Source organism: Zonotrichia leucophrys, chromosome 4A (assembly GCF_028769735.1).
Source record: "Zonotrichia leucophrys gambelii isolate GWCS_2022_RI chromosome 4A, RI_Zleu_2.0, whole genome shotgun sequence".
Classification (NCBI taxonomy): Eukaryota; Metazoa; Chordata; class Aves; order Passeriformes; family Passerellidae; genus Zonotrichia; species Zonotrichia leucophrys.
Genome location: NC_088174.1, coordinates 14060649 through 14080205, shown reverse-complemented (window position 1 = coordinate 14080205; position 19557 = coordinate 14060649).

Sequence of the window (19557 nt, the reverse complement as noted above, 5' to 3'; positions counted from 1 at the left end):
GTCTGTACTGCATGACAGAGATCTTCCTCCCTGGCCCTGCCCACTTCCTTGTCCCTGAAAAACCCCTGAGGATGGACCAGCCCATCCCTGCAGGGACTTTGGGGCTCAGCAGATCGTGACCCATTGGGGAGACTTGGAAAGATGCCATCCCTGGGGGTTGGGGGCTTTGTTTTCCCAAGCAGGGATTTTTCTCGGGGTCACCTCCTCATTCCGTGTGCTGGAATCTGCTGAGCGGGCACGGAGAGGCCAGGCAGGGTAGGGAGCAGCCTCCCTTGCAGCAGGCTCAGGTGTGAGCTGATGTCCCATTGATTTCTAATCAGTGAGCTCATATTCCCCAGGCTGTGGTGGGACAGGGTCAGCAGGCAGGGGAGGCTGGGGGGATCCTGCACTTGGGGTGGTCCCGGGGTGGGACTGACGGAGCCGCTGACAGAGGCTGAGTTATGGCTCCAGAGATGCTGTGGAGGGTTCCTGGAGCCTCAGTTATTGTCTGGCTGAGTCCTGCTCGGGGGAGAGCGGTGAGGGAAGGACGTGTGAGCCATAAACCACGTTGTCTTTTAATGAACAAGACTCCCGGGGGATCAGGACTATTTTTTACTCTGTCATTTTTCTTTCCTCAGCTCCAGGAAAGTTGTTGAGTGTTGTGTCTGCCAACTGCAGGCCAGATGCTCCAGGAGAACTGGAGTCATGTCCCATGCAGCCTGGTCCAGCCCAGCTGACATTCTCATGGCATTCCCATCTGCTCCCAGGCTGCCCCAGAGCCACCAGTCCAGGCTGTGGTCGCCCCAACCCGGAGCAGCCACCAGGGTTTGATATTCCAGAGATGCCCCCAGGAGATCTGGGCTGTAACATTCCCCATGAGGGACCTTAGTAATGCTGCTGCTGCTGCTGAAGGAAAAGCAGTGATTTACCCTGAAATCCAAGTGTTGGAGGGGTTTGGAAGAAAAGCAAGTCCAGGCTCACTCTCCTAAGCGTGAGAAAAGTGCACAGAAAGCTCAGGGATGTCTCTGTTTTCTTCTCCCTGCAAAGCTGATCCTCCTGGGTGGCTGTGGGGAAGGACCTTCCTGCAGAACACCAATTGCTCATCCCACCTTCCACACCTCCCCTTTCAGTGACAGGGACCTGCTCCAGAGCCTGAGGATCCCAGGAGGAAATAAGGAGGGAAGAAAAGACAGGAATTAACATTTGGAAGCCAGAACATGTGCTGAAATCTGACTCCAGACTCACTCCAGACTCACTGGAGACCAAACTCCAGGCTATGCCCTCTAAGGTCAGGCTGTGGTGGCACACCTTGACCTGGGTTTGGTAGGACAATGTGACAGAGGTGGTCTCTTCTCATTGCTGTGAAACCCCCCTGGAGTCAGGAAAGTGCCCTGAGGTGTCTGGCTGAGGCTGGGGTCTGAGCCCCATCCACTGGGACCTTTGCTCTTTGTGGGGAAGGTGCCTGGCAGTCCCCAAACCCAGCTGTGGGGTCACTGGGCTGTGTTGGGTTTGGGAACCAGCCAGGGCTCTGACTCCACAGCAAACCCAGGGGCACGGGGTGGGAGGGATTGGAAAGGTGACCCTGGGATGTTCTGGGAATGCTGCAAACCCAATCCCTGTGGTGGAAACAGGGCTCTGCCCCATCCACAGCCCCTCTGAGCATGGGGGGTCCCAGCCTCCACCTCAGCCTTCCCTCTCATCACAATTCCAGCTCCACTCGGGATGGATGCCAGATACCCATCCAAGCTGCACCTGTGGCCAGCAGGGATCGAGGGATGGGCAGGGCCCCTTCTCTGCCCAGCACTGAGGACCTAAATCAGGATGTGTTGTCCCCTCAGCTGAGCCAAGGGACATTTCCCAGAACAGGCACTTTGAAAAAGAAAAATAAATTGGGAGATCTACACTGAGCTCAGCTGAAGGAGCAGGATCCCCTTTCAGGGAGTATTTTAGGATGAGGGCACTACAGCTGTTGGTTAATTCCTCTGCCCTCCCCATCAACCTCCAGAAAGGACTTTGCAGCTTCACTGTAGCCAGGAATAAATCAGGAAATGGCACTTTGTCCTCCCCAGGAACAGGCTCTCCCCAGCCCCTAGAACCTGGCATCTGAGCCCAGCATCTGCTCAGGGGGACACCCTGCCACAGCCGGCCTGTGCTCAGCTCCCAGAGATCCATGGAACACATGTTCAGCTCCTGGACACTTGTGGGACACAGGTTTGGCTCTCAGGGACCTGTGAGACCTACACATATCCCTGAGCTCCCAAGGACATGGTGAGGAATCCATTGGAGTGGGAATGGGAACAAAAGCAGACCCAAAATACCATGATTAAGACAAACCCATGCAGGGCTGGAGTGGCTGCAGAGAGGAGCTGCCAAACCCTGCCCTCCTCTGCAGATGAAGATTCCCAGCATCATTAACCAGATAATTAAACATTCCCTCGCACTTTAGTGTTTCTCAAATCCATGACCCACTGTCACCTATTTAAAGGGCTCTGGGAATTTTGTGTGTGATGTGCTGGGCTAAGGCTCGGTGTGACAGAGTGCTTGGGGACAGGAGGTGGCTGTCCAGGTGTCCTGCTTGGTTTTCCACTTGAGACTTTGACATCCAGGGAATGTCACAGAGAGACTTTGACACCCAGGGAATGGTCGTGACCCCTAGGCTGCAGGAGCATTTGGGCAACACTCCCAGGCACAGGGGGGGATTGTTGGGGTGCCCTGGGCAGGGCCAGGGGTTGGACTGGATGATCTCTGTGGATCTCTTCCAGCCTGGGCTATTCCTTTGTTTTCCTTCCCAGAGGATTGAGCTCATGCTGGACCAGCTCTGCCCTAGCCAGTAAAAGGTGTTGAGGGATCAATATTTTGATCCATTTTTTCCCAACACATCTGACAAAAGCAGGGATTTATAGCCAGGTCTTGGCAGGAGGGACAGAATTTTTCCCAGTGGCATTAGCAAATCTAAATTCCTTATTCCCAGAGACACCCCCAGCTGTCACAGGGCAAGAGCAGGAGCTGAGCCAAAAGTCCATCAGTTCTGGGGGAAGCATTTCTTCCAAGGGGGATGAGATTCCCACACACCTCGGAGCTGTGTCCCCAGCCCACGGGAGCTGCAGCTCTCTGAGGATGCCTCCACTTCCACAAAATTCCCCTAGTTCCAGGAGGCTAACAGGGCTCCAGTCACTCCAGAGGAATCTGCCCATGCAATGGAAGGGCTCCAGATGCCCTCAACCTCCAGTTCTCCCAGGAACCCTGCACAGAGCATCCAAAGAGGGGAGAGATCCCAGAGCTCAGGCTGGGAAGGCGACATGGTCGTGGCTCTGGGAGGCTTTGAGGAATTAAAAGTGAAATTACAGATGAATCTGTCAAAATACATGTTTTTTCCTGGCATTTTAATGGAGACTCATGCAAAGAGGAGAAGGCCCACCCCATCCTGCATTCCCAGCCTCCCACTCTCCAAGGTTATTTATGGGCTTGCTACACAAGTTGGGTTTTTTCCTCCCCTTTTCTTTTCTCTTCTCTTCTTTTTCTTCCCTGCTTTTGCAAATTGAATTATTTAAATGCATTGTTTGGCAGCCTCAAATCCCAGCATTTCCCTCTCTTTCCCCCTTGGCTGCCATTTCTTTCTCTCCTTTCTGCTCCTGCATTTTCAGGATCATTTCCCATGTTGTTCCAGTGGCATTTATTGAAATTTGCACAAAAAAAGATCCTTCTTCAATGCCACCATTTCAGCCCTGGCAGGAGATTTATGGGGGCAGGAAGACACCCGTGGCGGGGAGGTTTTGCTGGGAGAAAGAAAGGAAGGAGGGAAAATAAATGTGGTTGAAAAGCAAAGGATGCCCAGAGCTGGGGATCAGGGAGGATCCACAGAGGTGAGGGAACAAGGGGACAGCCCTGTTCCTCCATGGGTGACACACATGGTGACACAGGCACATGGAAGGGTTGGTGCCAGGGTTGTGTGGGTGTATGGAGGGGGCACAGGCATCCCTGGGTGGCCTCAGGCAGCAGTGACACTGGGGACATGGCCTGGAGAGGGGCTGGCATGGCCTGGGGGCGCTTGGGCACACCTGGGGGACACTTTGGGACATGCTCAGTGTGCACTTGCTACATGCCTGGTACATGCTTGTCTAGTGCTTGGTCAGTACCAGGCACATGCTTGGTGTGCAATTGCGGAGTAATGAGTGTGTAATTAGTGTGTAATTGGTGTGTAATTAGTGTGTAATTGGTGTGCACATTTGGTACACGCTCCATCCATCCTTTGTGTGCACGTGGGGCTTGGGGCACTCTTGGTGAGCACTTGGAGCACTCGTGGGACACATTTGGGGACAATTGGTACACATTGGGCACACACTTGGTTCATGCTCGGTGCACACTTGGCACACACTTGGTGCGCATTTGGGACACATTTGGCACACATTTGGCACACATTTTGTTCATGCTTGGCACACATTTGGTACACGTTTGGCACATATTTGGCACGCAATTGATTCATACTTGGTGAACACGTAGCATGCATTTGGCACACACTTGGTTCATGTTTGGCACATGCTTGGCACATATTTGGTACATATTTGGGACAAATTTTGTTCATACTTGGCCCACATTTGGCACACATTTGGCACATATTTGGGACACACTTGGTTTATGTTTGGTGCACACTTGGCACACACTTGGCACACATTTGGTACATATTTGGGACAAATTTTGTTCATACTTGGCACACATTTGGCACACGCTTTGTTCATACTTGGCACACACATGGCACACACTTGGCACACGTTTGGCACACGTTTGGCACACATTTGGTTCATGTTTATCGCACTCTTGAACCCATCCCTCCATGAGCACCCAGCCCTGCTCCCAGAGCCGTTTCCAAGCTGGAACACCGCAGAGAAGCCACTCTTGGAGCCGTTTGAAGGAACGTCGCTCTCCAGCCTCACTATCTCTAATCCTGCTTCAAAGCCAGCTCTTTCTATTTCCATATTGACTTATGATTCCTTTAATTGACTTTCTTGCTTCAGAATTGTACTTACTTAATTAATCTGATTACGTTTCTGCTTCTAGTAAAAGAGTTTCTGTGTTGCAGCCCAGAGGTGAGGACGTTCCTGGGGAGGGATAAGCTTCTGGTTGATCCCACCAGCAGATAGAGCCTGCAAAGCATTTTGGGATCCTTTGGAAGGGGAGGACAGGCAAAAGCCATGGAAAGTGCCGCAGCAATTTCCATTTTCACACACGCAGCAGCTTTCCTCGTGGCAGGAGTGAGGCACATCCCTCGTCAGTGGGATTGAATTATCTCCATAAATTCATTACATTTTAAAAATATGATAATCAGCACGGAATGAGCCTCCCGAGGGAGACGGAACATGAACATCTCAAGTACTGTTAATAATCAGCCTTTATTTTACAAATGCCCAGGGCTGGCTCGCAGCCCCTCCGTGGTGGAGGGGCTGGTGCTGTGTCCCTGCCAGGACCTGACGCTGCTGTGCCCCTGCCAGGACCTGATGCTGCTGTGCCCCTGCCAGGACCTCCTCAGCCATCAGCCCCAGGGTGGTGACCCAGACAAGGTTGGGATTTGGGATGGGCAGTTTCTGCTGCTCCAAATGCTCCACATAAAGCCTGGGCACTCGCTGCCCTTTGGGGTCCCCACAGGTGGTGGCCAGCTGTGGCACCTGAACAATGACTCAGCTTCTCCCACATCACCCCCACAAATACCAGGATTTAGAGGCTGATTAATGCCAGTTTGACTCAAGTCTGGAGTAATTTCACACTGGGTCTCTTTGTGGTCATAAAGGATCCCAGAAGATCAGCACAAGAGTGGGGTTGGAAGTGTGTCCTGGCTCCAGCGCTCCTGAGGACGGGGGCTTGGAGGAACTGGGAGTGTCTCACTTTTGGCAGAATCTGACAAGGTCAGGAGAGTTCCCAGAGCAGCCCGGGGATGAGCCAGGGCAGGGGATACCCGTGGTCACCACACCACCTCAGAATCCCACAATTGGATTCCAAATGGAATGGTTGGGATTGGGAGGACCTCAAAGCCCATCCAGTGCCACCCCTGCCATGGCAGGGACACCTTCCACTATCCCAGACTGCTCCAAGCCCCATCCAATCTGACCTTGGACACTTCCAGGGATAGGGAATCCACAACATCTCTGAGCACCCAGTGCCAGGGCCTCGCCACCCTCACAGTAACAAAAGAAAGCCAAAATCCCACTTGGACACTGTCACTGTAAAGTTTTCCTCTTTATTATTCCACTTTGGTGGCAGACAGGCGGCTCCTCCACCCCCGTTTGTTAAACACTGATTAATTATTAAATTGGCCATTAACTATTAATAGCTGATTTTGTGAGTGTTAAAATGCCAGCCCTGTGCAAAGAGAGCTGAGTCTCTGGCAAACCTCAGGAACCTCAGGGAATGAATCCTCGATAATCAATCCGGCCTCTGCTCCATTTGCCATTCCTGTCTCATCCTCTCTGCTTTTGGCACCACTTCAGGGGAGTTTATACAAATGGAAAAGCCAGTTTTACTGCTGCTGGAAATTCCCAGCTCCGTGAGATGATGGCAGAGCCCTGTGCTTTTCTCCAGTGCTGGAGGGGCTCCCTGATCCAGTTCTGCCTCTGCAATGCAATCATAAAATCCTGGAATTGTTTGGGCTGGAAGGGACCTTCATGCCCATTCCATTCTACCCTTGCCATGGACAGGGACACATTCCACTATCCAAGGATGCTCCAAGCCACATTCAACCTGGCCTTGGACACTTTCAGGGATCCAGGGGCAGCCAGAGCTGCTCTGGGAATTCCATCCCAGCCCTTCACCACCCTCACAGGGAAGAATTTCCTCCCAGTATTCCATGCCAACCCCTCTCTACCCTCACAGGGAAGAATTTCCTCCCAATATCCCATCCAACCCTACCCTCTGGCAGTGAGAAACCATTCCCTGTGTTCTGTCACGCCAAGCCCTTGCAGATCCGTAGACACTGTGCCACAATCTTTCAGCACATCCCAAATCCCCACTGGATCCTTGCTCCTGCTTTCACCTGTGGATTTCCATGGAGGTCCTGCTGTGTGCTGGGGTGTTTCCTGGGAATCTTCCCAAGGGATGCTCACCATGGAGCTGCATTAGAGACAGAGAGCAGGGACAGTGTCACCCTGCACCCTCGGGGGACAGGAGGCAGGGTGGCAGCAGGGGCAGGAAGGGGAGCAGAGAGGGACACAGTGCTGAGGGGCTGGAGCCACTTCACACATCCAGTGTGAAATCAGCAGCCACAGGCTCCTCCAGAGCCTTTGGAAGCAGATGGCCTTGCCCCAGGGAAGAGCTTTGGCCCAGGGAATGTTATTTTGACGGATGCATTTGCAGTCCCCCAAAAGACGTGCTCCTTTTCAAGCCGTGCTGTGAGGAGAACCTTCCCTGCTCCAGAGAGAAAGAGCCTGGGATTATTTTCTCATGTCAATTAACGAAGCTTTCCAAAGGCAAACCAGGCTCCTCGGATCCTGAGCTCGGGACCCCAGCCAGGCTGCTCCCCCCGGCACGCTGGAGGGAAAAATCAAGGAGCTTTGGCCAGCGAGCTCCTGGCCTGGAGCCAGCAAATAAAATGGTCATAACGAGGCCTTTGGAGATAAATTTGGAGGCTGGGTTGCTTTGCTTTAATTTTTTATTCTTCTGGTGAAGAAACCCCCTCACCCAGCAGCGATGGCAGCAGCCCCAGAGCTCTGTGGGGTCACCACCAGGGCCATTTCCCATGGAGATGCTCCTGGCCAGGTGTGCACCAGCACCTGCCCAGGTGTGGGGTCAGGTGGGGATTTGGGTGTGGATTCAGGTGTGGATCCAGGCACATGGACAGTGAGTGAGTTCTGGTGCAGCATCAGACCTGGATTCAGGTGTGGATTACCTGGATTACCTCCTGCCCCTTTCCTGGCTCCACGTGCTTTCCTGGAGCAATCCTGGAGCCCTCCAGTGGTGGACACACAGGTGGAGCCACAATGCTAGGCCGGCTGCATCCAGGATGGGAGGAATTCCAAGGGACGTTCCCAGGGACACACAGAAATCCCTCAGACAGGACAGGTTGAGAAATAATCCCTCTTGGAGATTCTTGGAAAAGCTCGTGGAGCTGCACAAGCTGCCCACAAGGAGAGTGCTTCCCATCCTCGGTGACTTGGGATCCTTTGTAGTTGTTGCCAGGAAGATGTTCCCCTTTCTAGAGGGAAGCAGGTGCCAGCTGGCCACTGACAAGGATCTTTGATCCCTCGCAGCTCTTTGGGAAGGAAATCAGGATGTTTTCCGTGGCCACCCTCCTGGAGAGGCAGGGCTCCTGCACCAAAATGCAACTGCCCCCGCTGTCCCCCACTCCGGCTCCTCATGTGTCAAAGGCTCTCCCACTCCCACCGCTCTTCCCAGCTGCTTCTGCACACCCCTCTCCATCGGGGTGGGCTGGGACAGCGCTGCCAAACAGCAGGAATACGTGAGGCTGTTCTGGGGAGAGGGAGAAGGATGAACTCCCCGCTGTCCCGCCACCCCCGCCTGCGCAGGGGGATCAGAGATGCTCTGGAATGCTGGAGATCGGAGCAGGTGGATCCACCCGTGTCACAGGGACACTCCAGCAGGGATGTCACAGCTGACATTCATCCTGCAGGGGACCCCGGGTGGGAACAGGATCCCCCAATCCCACTGGAAAAGGGAAAGGTGTGAAATCCACCTGCCCCTTCCTGCATCCTCCTCGTCTCAGAGAGGATGCGGTGCTGGAGGATTTGGGGAGGGTCTGAGGCAGGGATGGAGCTGGGACCCCTCTGTCACACGGCTCCTGGGGGTGTCCTCAGCACGGAGCCAGCCCGGGTCAGCAGAGCTTTCCTGCCCCTGTGCCACCTCCTGTCCTGCCGTGTGGAACGCGGCACCGGCAGCAGAATAAAGCAGGAACGCTGGCCTGGAAGCTGACCCGGTTTAGGGTTTCATTCCAAACGGAGCGACAGAGCAGCTCAATCCGGACCCCCCGAACTCTTCCTGCCGCTGCCCCCGCTCGCAGCCAAACCTCTGATCCCTGTCCAGCCCTCCACATCACTCCTGAGGCTTTGGGGGTCAGAGCCGGGACCGGGAAGCCGGAGATGCTCCGGGGGCGGCAGCGTTTGGAGTCTTCCTCCCGCCTCCTCTCGAGGTCCGTGACCTATTCGGATCCGGCTGTGCAGCTCCGGAGCATCCTCCTGGGATCAACCGGGCTGGGCTGGGCCGTGCAGGTGGGCAGGAGCTCATGGAGAGCACCCAGGAAAGGGGAAACCTGGAAACCCCAGGAAAGGGGAAAAACGGATCCCCAGGAAAGGAGAAACCCGGACACCTCAGGAAAGGGGAAAAACGGATCCCCAGGAAAGGAGAAACCCGGACACCTCAGGAAAGGGGAACCTGGACACGCCAGGAAAGAGGAAAGCCTGGAAACCTCAGGAAGGGGAAACATGGACACCCCAGGAAAGGTGGAACCTAGACACCCGGGAAAGGGGAAAATCTGGAAACCCCAGGGAAGAAGAAAACCTGAAAAGCCAGGAAAGGGGAAACCTGGAAATCCAGGAAAGGGGAAACATGGACACCCTAGGAAGGAGGGAACCTGGACACCTCAGGAAAGGGGAAAGCACGGGGTTCAAAGCCATCGCCATCCCTTTGGAAGGCCGGGCAAAGGCCTGTCCCTGCTGCAGCGGGATGCCCGTGGCCAGCAGAGGCGATGGAAGCCCAGCCCCTCTCCCGCAGCCGCGGCAGGAGCCGGGGCCGCTATTGGAAGCAGGTGTGCTGCCCTGCCGGGCGATGGGAGCCATTAGGGAGAAAGCCTCTCAAGGAAATTTATGTCCGTCTCTCCTCACCCCTCTCTCCTGAAACCAATTACACCCCAGCAGCCCAGCCCTGCCCTGCCCCGCTCGGGGGGACCCGCCGGGCTGTGCCTCCTCCGGGCTCCGGGGGGACGCGGTGAGCGGCAGGAGGGATGGGATGGGATGGGATGGGATGGGATGGGATGGGATGGGATGGGATGGGATGGGATGGGATGGGATGGGATGGGATGGGAAGCGCTGTGCAAGGCTCCCCTGGCGGCCCCCAATTCATCTCGCTGGGAGTCCGGCGGGAGGATCCCGCATCCCGCAGCACCTGGGGCTGCCACCCCTCTCCAGCCGCCCCTTGGCAGCCGCACGCTGGCTCCGAGCGAGGGGGGACGGAGCCGCCCCCCAGCAGCAGCAGCAGCAGCGCTTTCCCCGAGGTTTATTATTACACAAATGTGAATTCCAGAACCGGCATCTGGGGAGCAGCTGCTGGGAGTTAACCCCTTCCCTGCCGCGGGGGAGCTGTGCCACAGCAGTGGGCGCCTGGCTGGAGCGTGGCCACCCCTAGGGAGGAGCCCATGGGGACATGGCCCTGTCCCACCTGTCCCCCTGCTGTGTAGGGACACATCTTTGGGCATGGATGGGGAGGCAGGTTCCAGGTTCCTCCCTCCCTTCCTTTCTTCTCCTTTTTTTCCTTAAAACAGGCACTTCTGTTTCCATTCAGGGCTTTTATGGGAATTTGCTCTCCCTCCAAGGCAAGGCCTGAATTTCCAGCGTGCTCCAGGATGGCGCTCCAAGGGATGCTGGCCTTGGGTTTGAGGAGCAGCCTGGATATAAGGAAGGGGTGGCAGCGGGAGGCCAGTGCTGCTGAAAGGAAGGGCTTGATCTGGACAGCGTGTTTTTGTTGGAAGATGGATGTTTGGGAATGAAGGCAGATCCTCACAGCCCCACTGGCTTTATGGCACCTTCCAAGGCACTGGAGGTTGGTCAAAATCCCAACTTTTCAGCCACTTGGAGTTCCCCAGGCTCTTCCGAGGTCCAAGAACCTGCTGGCATCATAACAAGTCATGGATGTTTGGGTAGAAAATGATGAGGAGGACCTTCTCCCTTCTTGACTTGTCTGGGAAGCAATGCCTAGGCTGTCCCTGCCAGTCCTTTCCATAGAAATGCAGAATCCAGGATGGTATGGGCTGGAAGGGACTTTAAAGCCCATCCAGTTCCACCCTCTGCCATGAGCAGGGACACCTTCCACTATCTCAGGCTGCTCCAAGACCTGTCCAATTTTGTTTGGAACACTTCCACGGATGAGGCAACCCCAGCTGCTTCCCAGGGATGGAGGGGGCACTCCCAGAGCAGCTGGGACATGTGGGCAGGGAAAGGTGAGGGGCAGCAGTGTCAGGTTCTGTCAAGCACCTCTGGCTGCCAGGTGCCACCGTGATGGGCAGAGCTGAGGCAGCAACAAGTGCCAAAAAGGGCAATAAAAATCTGGGAGGAGGTTTCGGTGCCTGGATGAAAAGCAGCTGTGAGTTCTGCTCCTGGCTGCTCAGCCTGGCTGGGAGAGCAGGGAGAGGTGGAGGTTGGAGGGTCCAGCAGCCACGTGGGGTTGGGGTGGCTGGAGACAGCCCTGGGACAGCTGGGAGTGGAGAGCTGGCCTTGGGCAGAGGGATTGCTGCCCTGTGAGCAGCTCTCAGCAGCGGGGACTCCCAGTGCCTTCTCTGGGAGTGGTGCAAGCATGGAAATCATCCCTTGGCTCCTCAGGAGGGGATGGGAGCAGGACAGGACAGCCCACCCTCATGATTTGCGGGCTCCAGCTCCCTGCTGCTGCTCCCTCCCACTCCTGACTCCACTGTGGAGCTGCCAGGGCAGACAAACCCCAGCAGGCAGAGCAATCCCCGAGTCCCAGGGAGGTGTTTATAACACCAGGAGCTCCTGAAGGGATCGGAGCAGGATTGGGAACAGAAGCTCCTTTCCCTGGGCTGAGCTCCTGCCTCCTGCTCTCCGGGCTCCCCGCCCGGGAGGGGAGTGAGAAATGGAGCTGACAGGAGCTCCTGCAGCACCAGGAGCTTGGCAGCCCCAGGAAAACCCTCTCCCTGCTCCAGCAGTGCCTCTCCAAGCCAGCTCTGCCAGCAGCCCTCAACCTCCTCCTCCCTCACCTCCTGCCCTGGAGTTCACACCGTTTGTTTTTCTCAGCCTGCAAGTTTTTGGGGATGGGGAGTGAGCCCCACTCTAGATTTCCTGCTCCAGCCCCACAATGTGAGGGGCTCTGGGCTGTCCTGAAGCCCAGCGTGGCCGGAGCATGGGCTCCATCTCCTGAACACGCAGAATCCCAGGATCCCAGCAGGCAGCAGGGGTAGGATGACAAATTGTTCTGACTAATAGTCTAAACAATGGGAAACAATGGAAGTCAGGGAGCAGCCCATAAAATATGCAGCACACAGGGGGCTTGGCTATTTTATTTGATTTTTAGATGGATATTCCAGTGGCCAGGATCCATCAGGAATAGAACAACACATGTCAAGCTCAATAAGGGTTTGCCAGGGATGGTGGCAGGAGGATGCAGAAATTCCTGCTCTGGGGTGAACTTGGGAAGGCTGACTTGGAGTCAAGTGCTGGGGGAGAGGAGCAGCTCTCCCTTCCCGGCACAGGAGCATCCATCCCACCTTCTCCAGAGGGATGGCGATGAAGTGCCTGAGCCTGACCCGTGGAAGAGGGGCAGGAAGGCTGGGAAGAGGCGTGGGAAGGCTGCCCGGCTGATGTGGTTGAGCAGACGGGGGAGGTTTTCTGTCTCCTCTTTGAAATTCCTCTGCGTTCGGGGTTATTTTGGAAGTCAAAAGCTGTTAGATTCCCTGGAAGCTCGGGGAGGGAAGATTGCCTGGGTTCGTTCTGACGCGATTTCCCTGCACAGCTGTTTGTGCCATCAGCAGTGAGGCTGCTCTTTCAAAAGAAGACATTTTATCCATTAAAAAGAAATCCATAGATGATGAATATGGATTTGGGCTAAGGCTGAGTGATGAAATCCTCTCTGAGGTGCAAAGATCCCATTATCCATCCGTCTGCGGCCTGCCAGGGACCTGCGGTGGGTTCCCTCAGAGACCCCTCAGCTTTCTGGAAGCCTGGAGGTCACTGAGGATGCGAAGGGCTCTCCAGCCAGGAAGTTTCTCTCCCAAGTCTCCTTTCAGTGCTGTGTTTGAGCGGGGCAGGAACGCTGTGAGAACGGCCCTCGGAAGTTGCTGTGAGGCTCCAGCTGGATCAGAAAATGTCGGCTCAGCACAGGGGGGACACAAAGCTGCTGGTGGGAAGGAGGGAGTTGGGAGCACTTCCCTCTGCCCTCTGAGAGGGGCTCATTCCCTGATCCCACCTGGACCATGGATTGCTGCTGTGGATGGGATTTCCTGGGTGAGTCTGGCTGGGGAATGCTGAGCCCAGATTGTGGGGACCTGCAGAATGCCCAGAGACTAGGACGTTGGGGTTGGAGCCAGTAGCCCTTGGGGACAGGGTGGCTCTGCTCACAGGACAGCAGAGACACGGCTCTGGATGGGCAGCACCTGGAGGATATGGGTGTTATGCCTTGCATGGGTACAGGGCTCTTTTCTAATGCCCTTGTCCCTATCTCAGCATTCATGGAGATTGTTTGGATTGTAGGATCCAACCACTTCCCCATCCAAACCAGAGCTGTTTCATCCCCACTTCCACACACAACTTCTTCAGCCTAATGAGCTTAATGGGAGTGACTTGAACCTTGTCCACAGGGTTGGCACAGCCACCTCCTTCCTTATTACACTTGTCAGGTTGTCACTTATTTTTGCATGTATTTTGCATGGGAAGATGGCCTGGAGCTGGCACATGGCCCTGCTGTGCCAGTAGCAGTGGTGACATGGAAATGGTTTGGCTTGGAAGGGACCTTAAACCCCATCTCATTTCTCCCCCCCTGCCATGGGCAGGGACACCTTCCCCTATCCCAGGGTCCAACCTGGCCTTGGACACTCCCAGGGATGAGCCATTCAATCCTTTCTTTGACCTCTTTTCTTTGCTTCTCCCTCTGTGTCTCCAGGGTAGACCGAGAGGATGAGAAGACAAAGGACACCTGGAGAGAAGGCAGAGAGAGCAGCAAGGCAAATCACCGCGGCAGGAGGGAAATGGAGCAGCTGAAATTGGGAAAAACAGCTCCAAGTTTGTCACTGTCTGCACCTGATGCAAATCCGTTTGCCGGGGGATGTTGGGAGCAGAGAGCAGAACGCTCCTGATTTTACAGGGCTGTGCTGAGAACGGGAAGATCCCAGCGAGGCTGAGGGGAAAATAAAATGGACAATGCCAGCCAAACCAAATGGATGCAACCCTCGGCATTCCCGGAGGGAAGCGCTGCCCTGAAGGGAGGGGGCCGGCAGCAGGCCCGGCCAAAACGCTTTAAAAGCCTCCCTTTTAGATGGCATTTGTTCTTCAAAGCCATCAGGGCTCGGGGAAAAGCCGGGCCATTTCCCTCTGCCTCTGACATGTTAATGGCTGTATTTTGGAGTCATTAAATATTGAAATGCAGCACACTCAGCAGCTGCCAAACCTCCCCGCAGTCCTGCTCTCCCCCTTCTCCTCTCCTCCAGAGCCTTCTCCCCTCTCCGCTTTCTCCAGCATTCCCTCCGCTGGCATTTCCCCCTTCATCCTCCTCTTCCTCTTTCCCCTGCCTCCCCCACTCTCTTCCCCAGCTTCTCCCCACTCTGCCTTCCTCCCCATCCTTCCTCTGCTGGAATCTCAGTTCCTGGGAAGCACTTGATAATCTGCAGCTTTAATATTCTCACCTTGCCAGTCTCCTATTCAGCGGGACCCGGAGAATTACAAATGTATTTATCTGGGTCCGCTGGAGAGCGAGAGAAACAAAGAAACCAGCGGGGCTGTTCTAACGAGGAATGACTAATTTGACCCAGGAGAGCCCGTCCTCTTTCAAGCACTCAATTTTCCCCTGGTTTTGCATCCAAAGATAAGGTTGGCGGTGCCAGGGGCGGGGATGAGGCAGTGCCAGCTCGGGGCTGCTGCTGGCAGGGTTTGCTTTACCTGCTCCCTGGCTGGGACCCAGCCATGGAGGGCTTGGAAAAGCTGCTCTTTGTGTGTGGATGGACGTGCTCAGGGCTCGGTGAGCACGGAGAAATCCCAGTCCCAAAGCTCATCCTTGCCGGGACCGGGCTGGGATGCAGCCGGGCTTTGTGCAGCTTTCCTGCAGCAGCTCCTGACAGCCCAGAGACTGGGGAGGGACACTGACCTGGCCTTGGGCACTCCCAGGGATCCAGGAGCAGCCACGGCTTCTCTGGGTACCCTGTGCCAGGGCCTCTCCACTCTCTCCTTCCCAATATCCCATCCACTCCTGCCCTCTGGCAGTGGGAGCCATTCCCTGTATCCTGTCCCTCCATCCCTTGTCCCCAGTCCCTCTCCAGCTCTCCAGGAGCCCCTTTAGGAACTGCAAGGGCTCTGAGCTCTCCCCGGAGCCTTCTCCTCTCCAGGTGAGCACCCCCGGCTCTCCCTCCCTCTCTTCATTTTCCAAGAGAGTTTTCCTTCTGGTGATCCTGGTTACTCCAGGGTGGATGGGCTAAATCCCAGCTCAGCCCTGTGATCTTGCTGGATCCAGACTCTGCCTTCTGGCTGATCTACTCAGCTCCCTTCCTGCACTGGATATACGTGGAGAGGACAGTGGATGTAATGGATTTATGGATAAAAAAGAGTGTTTAGGCCAATGGATTTGGGATTTTTTATTGCAAATAAGGAGCTGGGATGAATTTCTGTAGGCTAACACAAGTCCTCTGTGGATTTTTTTTTCCCAAATAGAAGAGCAAATGTGGTTTAGTGGGCACAGACAGGATGAGTGGCCCTGCAAACGTTGTGCATGTGTAGTCTGGAGAGAAATCAGAGGCTGAGATGGTTCTGATTGCTTTCCTGGAAAGACATGGAAGAGGAAACACCCAGGAATGCAAGGAAATCTGGAAGGACACTATTGGCACAAGCATGAATTGGTAGAAACCTGTCGTGAACAAATGTCAGTTGAAAGCTGAAGGAGGTTTCTCCCAATCATCAGATGAGGGAGTTTATAAAATAACTTTCCAGCGGGGTAATTGAGGGAGGAAACTTAACTGGTTCAAGATGGGAGGCTGACAAATTTCGGAATTTCAGTTTAGGATGGGGCTGGGTTTGACAGTCTGGCCCCTCTTGTCTGTGTCCTGCCTCAGCCCAGGACTCTGCACTTGTGTAGGGTGGGAGTCCCTCTGCTCCCCATGGAGCTCATCCCTGCCTGGCCACAGATCCTTGGGCAGCCCTGCACTCCCTCTCACCTGTCCCTGACACAGAGGCTTTTCTCCTGGTTAATAAGCCCTGACATGCCAGACATGGAAACTATGAAAATTGGCCAATTTTTTAATATTTTAAGCCCCATCACAGCCTTTGCTGGGCAGAGCAAAGCGCTTTAGGATGCCTTAGCAAGGAAATGGGAACTATCATTTGGGATAATCTGCCTGAGCTGGATTGACCTGCTGATCCTAGCCAGACCCTCCTTCTCCAGCACACCCCTCCCTACACCCAGCTCTGCTGCCCAGATGGGGAAAGGAAAATCATGGAATCGTGATTTAGGTTGGAAAAACCCTCTGAGCCCACCAAGTCCAACTGTTCCCCCAGCACTGCCCAGGCCACCACTGGCCCATGTCTGCCACATCCAGGAGGGTTTGAACACTTCCATGGTGACTCCATCACCTCCCTTCGCCTTCTGTCACACCTTCCCAGCCAGGGGAGGGCCTGTGCCTGAGGCTGGGGCTGTGCAGGAGCAGGATTGGGAGGGGATGTTCCAGATCCAAACCCTCTCCCAGCATCCCCTCCCAGCTCCCCCTTTCCTGTGCTGCCCCGGGAAGGACTGGGTGAGATCCAGGCTCCTGCCCGAGCTCCTTCCTTAATCTAAATCAGGGAAAGGTATTTTTTCTCCTTCCTTTTATTCCACCCTGAGTGTTGTGCAGTTGCCACTGACAAAGGAGCCGGAATTCCACGCATTTCTCTGGCTGTTTAGCAGAGCTGCTGCCCTACTCTCCCCTGTCAGACACTAATCTCTCCTAATATTTAACAGTCCCAGTAGGCAGCAGGATTTATCCTCTGGCCTTTCTACCTGTCATTCCATCCCTTCTCACTAAGGAGCCCTTTGATTCCCTTCCGAGGAGAGGTGCCAGGACCAGCGTGATGGATTGGCTCGTGCTGGCAGTTGGAGAAGCAGCTCCATTTCTCTCTGCTCCAGCTGTCGGGTGTTTATCCGGGGCAGCTCCCCGCAGCTGGGAAGGCCCTTGTGCCTCCTTGCAGGGAGCCGTGCGGATGGGCTGGCGTTCCAGGCGGGAAGGGGCTGTGGGTGTTAATGCTGCAGCTCCTCAGGGCGCCGCTCCAAACCGCAGCCGGAGCTGTGGATGTTGGAGCTCCCGCGATGATCTGCATCTAAAACCCTCATCCATCGCAGGGAGGAATTCCTCTCCCAGCGCTCCCGGATCCCTGCCCAGAGCTCTGCCTCCACGTGTTCCCTTTGCTCCTCGGCATCCCGGCTGCCATGGGCTTGGAGGCACGGCCCAGGGGATGAACAGGCTCAGAAGTAAAAGCTGGGAATACCCCGGGGGATGCTGCTGGAGAACTGTCCTGTCCTCATCCTGCAGGATCCGATGGCATGGCCGGTGCCAGGGAGGAGCTCAGATTCCAGCGAGAATGATGCACTGTGGGGCAGGGGTGCTGCATCCCACTAACTAAGCCCAGGGATGCTGCATCCCACTAAGAAACAGAGCCCAGGGATGCTGCATCCCTCTAACCAAGCCCAGGGATGCTGCATCCCACTAACAGAGCCGGTCCCGAAATCTCTCCTTGCTCCACGGACAGGTGCTGGAGCAGCTCGGGAGCTGAAGGTGTCAGGACAGCACAGGAGCTCTTTCTGCCACTAACGAGCTCTTTAATTGCCGCTTCCTTAGGCCGGGATTGGAAGTGATTAACTCCGAGCTCCGGTTATGTGGCTGGGCCGGGCTTTGGGGGGTCAGGGGCTGCTCCGTGGGGCGTTTCTCCATAGCAAGGGCAGAAACACGAATACCTCACTGATGGTCCTTCCCGACATCACTGTCACCCCAGGTAGTAGGATCTGTGTGAGGAATCATCCAGTGTTTCCTCTGGCTGCAGCTCTCTGCAACCTCCTCACTTTGCTCCTTCCCCTCCTGCCTAAAAGCAGCCAGGAATCTGCAAGGTCCATCAGGACATGGATGATCCTGCACAGCCATGGAAACCAGGCTCCAAAGAATCCCTCTGAAAGGGCCTGTGTTCAACACTGGCCTGTCTGAGCCAGGATTTCCCAGGATTTCCCTTCCTTCCCAGGTATCATTCCTGGAGCAACCCAGTTTATGGAAGGTGACCCTACCTCATCCCATGGATGGGCTTTAGGGTCCTTTTCATCCCACACCATTCTGTGACCCCATGATTCTCCATCCTGGATTTCTCTTCTCTCCCCAAATGGAAGGAAGGCAGGAGCTGGCAGGACAGACATTCCCATCACTCTTCCTGCCCCTGTCTCTGTCCTGGCTAGACACAGTGCTGAAATGTTGGTCACAGCTTGGTGTGACCAGAGCGTGTTCACGGAGGGAAGAGTTTGCAGTGTCAGCATCCACGTGCAGCTATTCCAGAGGGAACAGGGAGCACAATGCCTGGAAGCCTTTGGACACAGGGGCTTTGTTGGGAAGAGGGAATAATCAGGACTTTTGTCCACAGGCAGTGCAGGAGCTGCTGCTGTTCCACATGGATCAGGTTTAAATCTGCATGCAGACAGCTGGGATGGCACAGCCACATCCCAAATCCAGGCCTGGCTTAGCTGCCCAAAATCATTAGTGTAGCTTTTGGAGAGGAGCACTCACTGCTCACTGCTTGGTACAGCCAGAGCAAGAGGAAAAGCTCCTAGGAATGTTTCTGGGAAGGTGAAATTTGCTCCATGCTCCAGCTCTGGTTTTGGTGTGCTCTGGTTGCCTCCCTGTCCTGCAGTGGGGGGAACTGGCAGAGGCAGCTCTCACCTGTGCTGGGGCAGTGGGACAGACCCAGAGTGGATGGGAGCTACAGGATGGTGGGATATGGGATGGCGGGATAAGGAATAGGGAGTGATAGGCTTGTAGTACTGCGGTGGTGGAATATGGGATGATGGGGTTTAGGCTGGTGGGATATGGGAAAAGGAATGGGGAGATCTGGGATTGTGAGCAGCTGTAGTTCCAGGTCTAGGACTGAGAACCAGGATCTCTCCTCCTGCTTTCCTGGCACAAGAGCAGGGATGGGATGGCATCTCTCCCCTGGGCCCATCCCAACCTCACCTGAGCCCTCCCAGGGCTCACCTGGGCTCAGCTGATGTGGGAGCCCTGGGTGACCCCGATCTTGCCCTGCTCCATTGGGGGGCAGATAAAAGACAAGGTCCCCCTTCTCCTCCTCCAGCTCCATCCCAGCACAGGCGGTGCTGAGAGAGTGGAAACATCACTGGAAATGTTAAACTTCTAAGGATCTCCAAGTGAGCTTGGCCTGAACTCGACTTTGTGGGGTTAAATCCATCATTACTGGACACGAGCCAGAGTGTTTTCCACTAACAGCAAACTCCTAATGGCTTTAAATTGAAAGAAAGCCGGATGAGATGGGGAATTGGGAAGGAATTCTTCTCTGTGAGGGTGGTGAGGCCCTGGCACAGGGTGCCCAGAGAAGCTGTGGCTGCCCCTGGATCCCTGGGAGTGACCAAGGCCGGAGCAACAGGGCTTGGAGCAACCTGGGACAGTGGAAAGTGTCCCTGCCCATGGCA